General features: G+C 43.7%; 1 long non-coding RNA gene across 2 annotated transcripts; it reads left to right on the plus strand.

Annotated features, from left to right (window-relative positions):
* Nucleotides 1-3,150: 3,150 nt before the first annotated feature.
* On the plus strand, nucleotides 3,151-5,130 carry LOC111825686. 2 transcript variants are annotated; one of them, XR_002828888.1, is made up of 4 exons: nucleotides 3,151-3,501; nucleotides 4,139-4,211; nucleotides 4,553-4,656; nucleotides 4,763-5,130. It is a non-coding gene; the product is annotated as an uncharacterized LOC111825686 (long non-coding RNA). The 2 variants fall into 2 exon arrangements; XR_002828889.1 differs by lacking the exon at nucleotides 4,553-4,656 and having other exon boundaries at nucleotides 3,151-4,211.
* Nucleotides 5,131-5,566: the final 436 nt, after the last annotated feature.

The following is a 5,566-nucleotide window of genomic DNA, read 5'->3' on the forward strand; positions in this document are numbered from 1 at the left end:
GGTTTAGAGTCTTATTTAATTTGACTGAAATAAAATAAAGATATGTTATTTATGACATATCTGAGTTTGTGGAATGAGTGTCATATACACTACACAAGTAATCACTATACCTCAGGGGATTTTAAAGGATTTCCCCCATTTATACCAGGGGAGAACCCCTGAGAGATGAACCACTATGTCCTGGCTCTTTCTATGCAGAAATAGGGTGTGCTTGCCCCACAGAAAGGAAATTCTAGATCTTCTATGAGTTGGCTGCTAGAGGGCCCAGTCTTTCCTTTGTTTCTGGTACTTAGGGAATTGTAAAGTTGATGGGAGGACTAGGAATAGGAAGGAAATGAATAAGATGATAAGAAGATAAAAATATCAACTGATGTGCAAATTGTAGGCTACCTGGGAACACTACTTCCACCACCCACCCTGGGAGTAACTCTGTTCCACAGGAAGCTGGAAGAAAGAGTCTGAATATTCCATTTCATGCTGAAAAACAAAAGTAGAACACAAGTAGCCTCATTTCTTTAATGTTCAATTAATTCTTGGGATATTTAATCCAATGTCAATGGCTTTGCTTTACCGTTGTTAAGGAATCAACGGAAGAAGTAATTTATCCCAACGCAATCTGGTTTGGCATTATCTGTAGTTTTACCTATTCTTTTTTTATCCTTCCTGACTCTTCCTGCTTGAGAGACCTCTTTACTTATATGTGTTAGGAGGAAACTTTCTACCCACAAGAAAATGGGCTGCTTGCTTGGGAAAAGAAAGTTCCAGAAAACCAAAATTAAGGTGTGTGTGTGTGTGTGTGTGTGTGTGTGTGTGTTGTTTTTGTTTTTTTAGCATTCCTAAGCAGGATTTTCACATTCCTATTATAAGCCTGTTTTTCTTGATGTGAAAGAGTATTAGGAGCTAACAATGACAACAAAGAGAAAACATAACCATTTAAAATGGAATATATTGCCCATATATCTCTTCTTCCAATAGTTGACAAGTAGAAAAGTTGGTAAATCAGTCCAAAATTCCATGCAGCTTCTTTAACCAGTTGTTCTCTTTTGAACAGGCAAGTGAGATATAGCAAGAAGCTCTTGGCTTATGTTCAATGCCAGTGACTTATACTAAGAATTTACTTTGGACATTTCAGTGATGTCTTGTGGAGCCTGAACTGAACCATAAAAAAAATAAATGTTTAACAGTATTTCCCACAAGGGGCACTAATGCACTGAAAACCAGGCATCCTTGGCAGGCAGTATGAAGTCAGACAGAGCTTCTGCCTTTAGCCCGCAGTTTCAATTAATAAACCTCCTAGAGCATCATAGCTACAACCTTGGTGGTTTCCATCTCCCACCTACACTAATAAATTGATGTCTTGGAAATGAACTGTGAACACAATTTTAAATTTAAATATTGTGTCACCCAGAGCGAATGTGCTTTCAGTCATGATATTAGCTCAAATGAAGGACATACTGAATTGAAGATCTGGCTATGTTGACAGAGGCCTTTAGCCTAATCAAGAAATTTATGGGCAGACAAATCTGCTAGGGAGCCAGACATCTACTCTAAATCGAGACATCACAAGTCATTTAGCAGCTGATCTACAGTGTCCCTGAGCTTCCTCGAGGTCAATTAGAGGACCTTATCCATTTAGTTCAGCTTTATGACTTTAACAAATGACTTGCTGTGTTTTTGTTTTGTTTTGTTTTTCTTTCTTTCTTGGTTACCAGAACTAATAAAAACTTCATGGAGATTTAAAGACACCTAATGAAATCATGAGGGTTGGATTTCATGCCTACCTGTTCTAGATCTTGTTTGGAAATACCACATGCCCAGCTTGAAAACAAAATGGAAAGCAGTCAAGGAATTGGGCATATTGTTATGTAGCCTACACAGATCAAGGAGACTTTGAAAGGTATGAAGAATAACATCACAGAACGTCCAGTGCCTGCCACTCAACATGGAGCCAGTCACTCGTGGGTGTGATAATTTTCCTGGCTTCTGCCTCTAAAAACATTCAGTGAAAGTTGGTGACTTGGCTGGTGTTTCAGACAAAGAAATGAGGGCATGGATTGAAAACAGACAGGGCTCTAAGGCTTTAAGAATGGCAGCTTTATGTCAAAATTCCAACAAAAATAGTTACCAGGGATTTTTTTTAAGGCAGCAGAAGAGCCTAGATCTAAAATTCAGTGTATTCCCTCTCAACTAAAGCTCTAACAACGAACAGTTCTATCGCTCAGCTTCTGTTATTCTTGGCAATTCATCTCTCAGGTGGCATCAGAGGTGGCCATACATATATATATGAAGTCAGCTTATAATTAATTTCTGTTAGAATTACAAATTTAACAGCATAGGGGCTAAATATTCTCAGGAGACAGGCACCACCACAAACATGTGGATAATGGCATGTGACACGTATGAGACACAAGTGCTGACTTCCTTAATAAACAAAGAGCTCTTAAAGGTGAATAAAAAAAAATAAGTCACCCAATGGAATAATGGGCTCTCACATATATGATAAATATTTTCATCTGGTGTGACATTTCCCCTTTGATTTTATTACTTTTGTGATTTTCACAGGCTTAGTGTTTTATGTGGTCACATTTGTAATTTTTTTCTTCTTGTTCTGTCCCCTTTGTGCTTAGTAAGGCATCCTTCATTCTGAAATGCATTGATTTGACTTTGGATTGGGAAGGGCATTAATTTCTGATCCATCTGTAAAATTGGTGTGTGGTTAAAGAATAAAAATAGACTCATTTTCCTAAATAATTAGGAATAATTGTTCCAGCTTCGTTTATTGAGCCCTCCTTTCTTTCTTCACGGATGTGAAGTGTAACCTTTATCATGTATTAAGCACTTTTGTGCTAAAAATAAAGTGTGATTTCGGTGTGTGTGAGTGCATGAATGTCTCAGAGGTGTGTGCAGGGTGGTGTTTGCCACACGTGCGTGTCCTTCCTTTTCCCTCTGCCCTCCCCCCTTCCTCCCCAGAACAGAGGGAAGGAAGCCAGGGCAACATTAAACAGCTCTGCTGCTCTGGATAATGTCTGTGCAGGAAAAAAAACACGCAGGCTGAGGTTTTATAATTTAAAAACGATTACCCTGTGTCAAGCACCCTGCGGGGGACAGTCCCTGCCATGTCCTGGGCGCTCACTCCATGCCGGGCACTGTTCTGAGCATTTCCACGGATGACATCACTACATCCTCATGACCACCCACAATGTGGGTGCTGTTATCATCACCCAGATTTTAGAGATGAGGAAACGAACACCCAGAGACATCATGTCACTTCCCCCAAAGTCATTTAGAAGGACAACAACCTACACCAGCCAATCAACAAAGGTGCTGGGATAATTACCTTCCTCCACACAGTTCCCCACATCAAAGACACATGTGTTAACAGACACGTGGAGAAAGGTCCCTCAGGTGGGACTTGTCTGGTGGAAATGGACCTGGGATAGAAAGTGATGGAGCCAGGTGATTCTCTCTTTCTGAGAAACGTGGGCCACCTTCAGTTTCCAGGTACTCATCCACTCCTGTTGTTTTCATATCCACTCTTCTCCTTCCCAGGAAAGCTAAGAAGGGCTTTTCCTCTGTCTCCCCAATTCAGGAGGGCAGCATGGAACACTCACCTCAAGATCATTCGGTAGCTCAGAGAATTCTGAATCTAAACCTTTGGAAATTACAGTGGGGCCTTGACTTACGAGTTTAATTCGTTCCGAGACCGAGCTCGTTAAGGAGCTCGTTAACTCAAATTACTCTATCAACTCAATGCAAAAAATGGGCGGAGAGACAGCTGGTATCTCAAAAAACTCATTAGTCGGGACACTTGTAAGTCAAGGCCCCAATGTAGTGGCCTCTGGGTGCTTTCATTATTTATAATCAATTGTTGAGTTAACAGACTTTTTACTGAGTGTCTCAATGGGCCGGTAAGGTGACAGGCACCGGGGCGCACAGTAAGGCTGGGACGTGGCTCCCTGGCCAAGGCAGCACGGTGACTCAGGGGTCTCCACCTTGGGGACCTGCTTCTTCCTCTGAAATGGGTCTCTGTTTACATGGATTCAGGAGAACCAAACATACCTCTGGATCGAGCCTCAGGAGTCCTGGATCCCCGCACCCCCTTTGTAACTTGCCTCCTCATAACCACACCCTATTTCAGTGCTCTTCTCCCGAAGCAGGAATAGCGGCCCAGCTCTGCATTCTCTGTCGTCTGTCTCGAGCATCGTGTGTAGGTGAGTGTTTCTTGCCATATGCAAGTTGCTATATAATTGCAAAGTTTTACTCCTGGAAACCAGAAACATGTTTAGTTGATTTGTTTTTGTGTTTTGGTTGTTGTGTGCATATGTGTTCTGTTGTTGCTTTACCACCTTTGTTTGATCAGCAACTGGTTTGGCTGATCCAGACCTGATTGGCCTGTTGGCTCCATGTCAGTCTCTGGCCTGACCCTTGCCATCACTTTAAACTCCCTAAAGAGAAATGAGCTGCCTCCTTTTTTTCTTTTTATTTCTTTCTTTTGTGTGTGTGTGTGTCAGTTCAAACCACATCCTGCCCATTTCCACTTTCCATAAGACAGCTCGTGACACTGGTGGTTTTAAGATGCGGCAGGCTTCAGGCAAAGCAACATGAAAGCCTTTTTCACAGAAGTGAAAATAATTCACCCAGCGGTCAGCATGTCAGGTCTGGGCGTCATGCTCACCCCGCCCCCAACTTGATCTGAACCCCTGATTTCAGGAGTGAATTGCTACTCAGCCTTCTCTCACTCTCTACTCTTACTGCTTTCTAGATAAAAACGAAGCAGGAGGCAGGGGTGATGGAGGTGCCACCGTGAAAGGGCTGCGTGGTGAAGGCATCGACTGCAGTAGTTGGAAAGGACTTCGGCGATGCTCTAGTCAGTTTGAAGCCTGGAATGGTACCTGGGTCTGGCGGTTCCTGGCTCAAGTTCAATCTAAGGAGACCAGGGGCACCCATCGCTGCAGTTCCAGGACCAGGGGCGTCACTGGACTGGTGAATTCGTCCTGGTGGGTGGATGGGGTCCTCATGGCTGAGCGGCACATGTCCCAGCTGGACACTGTTTGCCAAGAGCCAGAATGGAACGGACTCAGAGTTAAGCCCATCCTCGAGACACCAAATAAAATAAATGTTTTGAAATCATTTGATGCTTGAAAAAGAAAAGAATGAGGAGGAGAAGCAGCGTTACTATTAATGATGAGAATATTAGAACTCCGAAATTTGTAAACTGATGGTTTGGAATCATTTGGAGCATGATGGCAGACACCACAATCTCTCCAATGCTCACAGGAAACTGGGCAAAGTGAGGGGAGAACCAGGGCTCGAGGCAGGGCTGAGAGGGAGCCAGACCCAGGAGAAGGGCTCAGGGCCAGCCTGCATGGCTGGTGTCCTCGGCGCGTGTGGCCACAGCCGCCAGGGCCCAGTGCATGCTCGGGACCTGCCCTGGTGCCTCCTTCCCGGAGGGCCTGGCTGCTCCCACCCCAGGACTCAAAGACATCTCCCCAGAGACTTCTGACCCCGAACAATGTTTTCACCAGGGTAAGGCTCTCCTTATCATTCAAGGGTCCCAGGTGGCCTG

This window comes from Myotis lucifugus, unplaced genomic scaffold (genome assembly GCF_000147115.1).
Source record: "Myotis lucifugus unplaced genomic scaffold, Myoluc2.0 scaffold_36, whole genome shotgun sequence".
NCBI lineage: Eukaryota > Metazoa > Chordata > Mammalia > Chiroptera > Vespertilionidae > Myotis > Myotis lucifugus.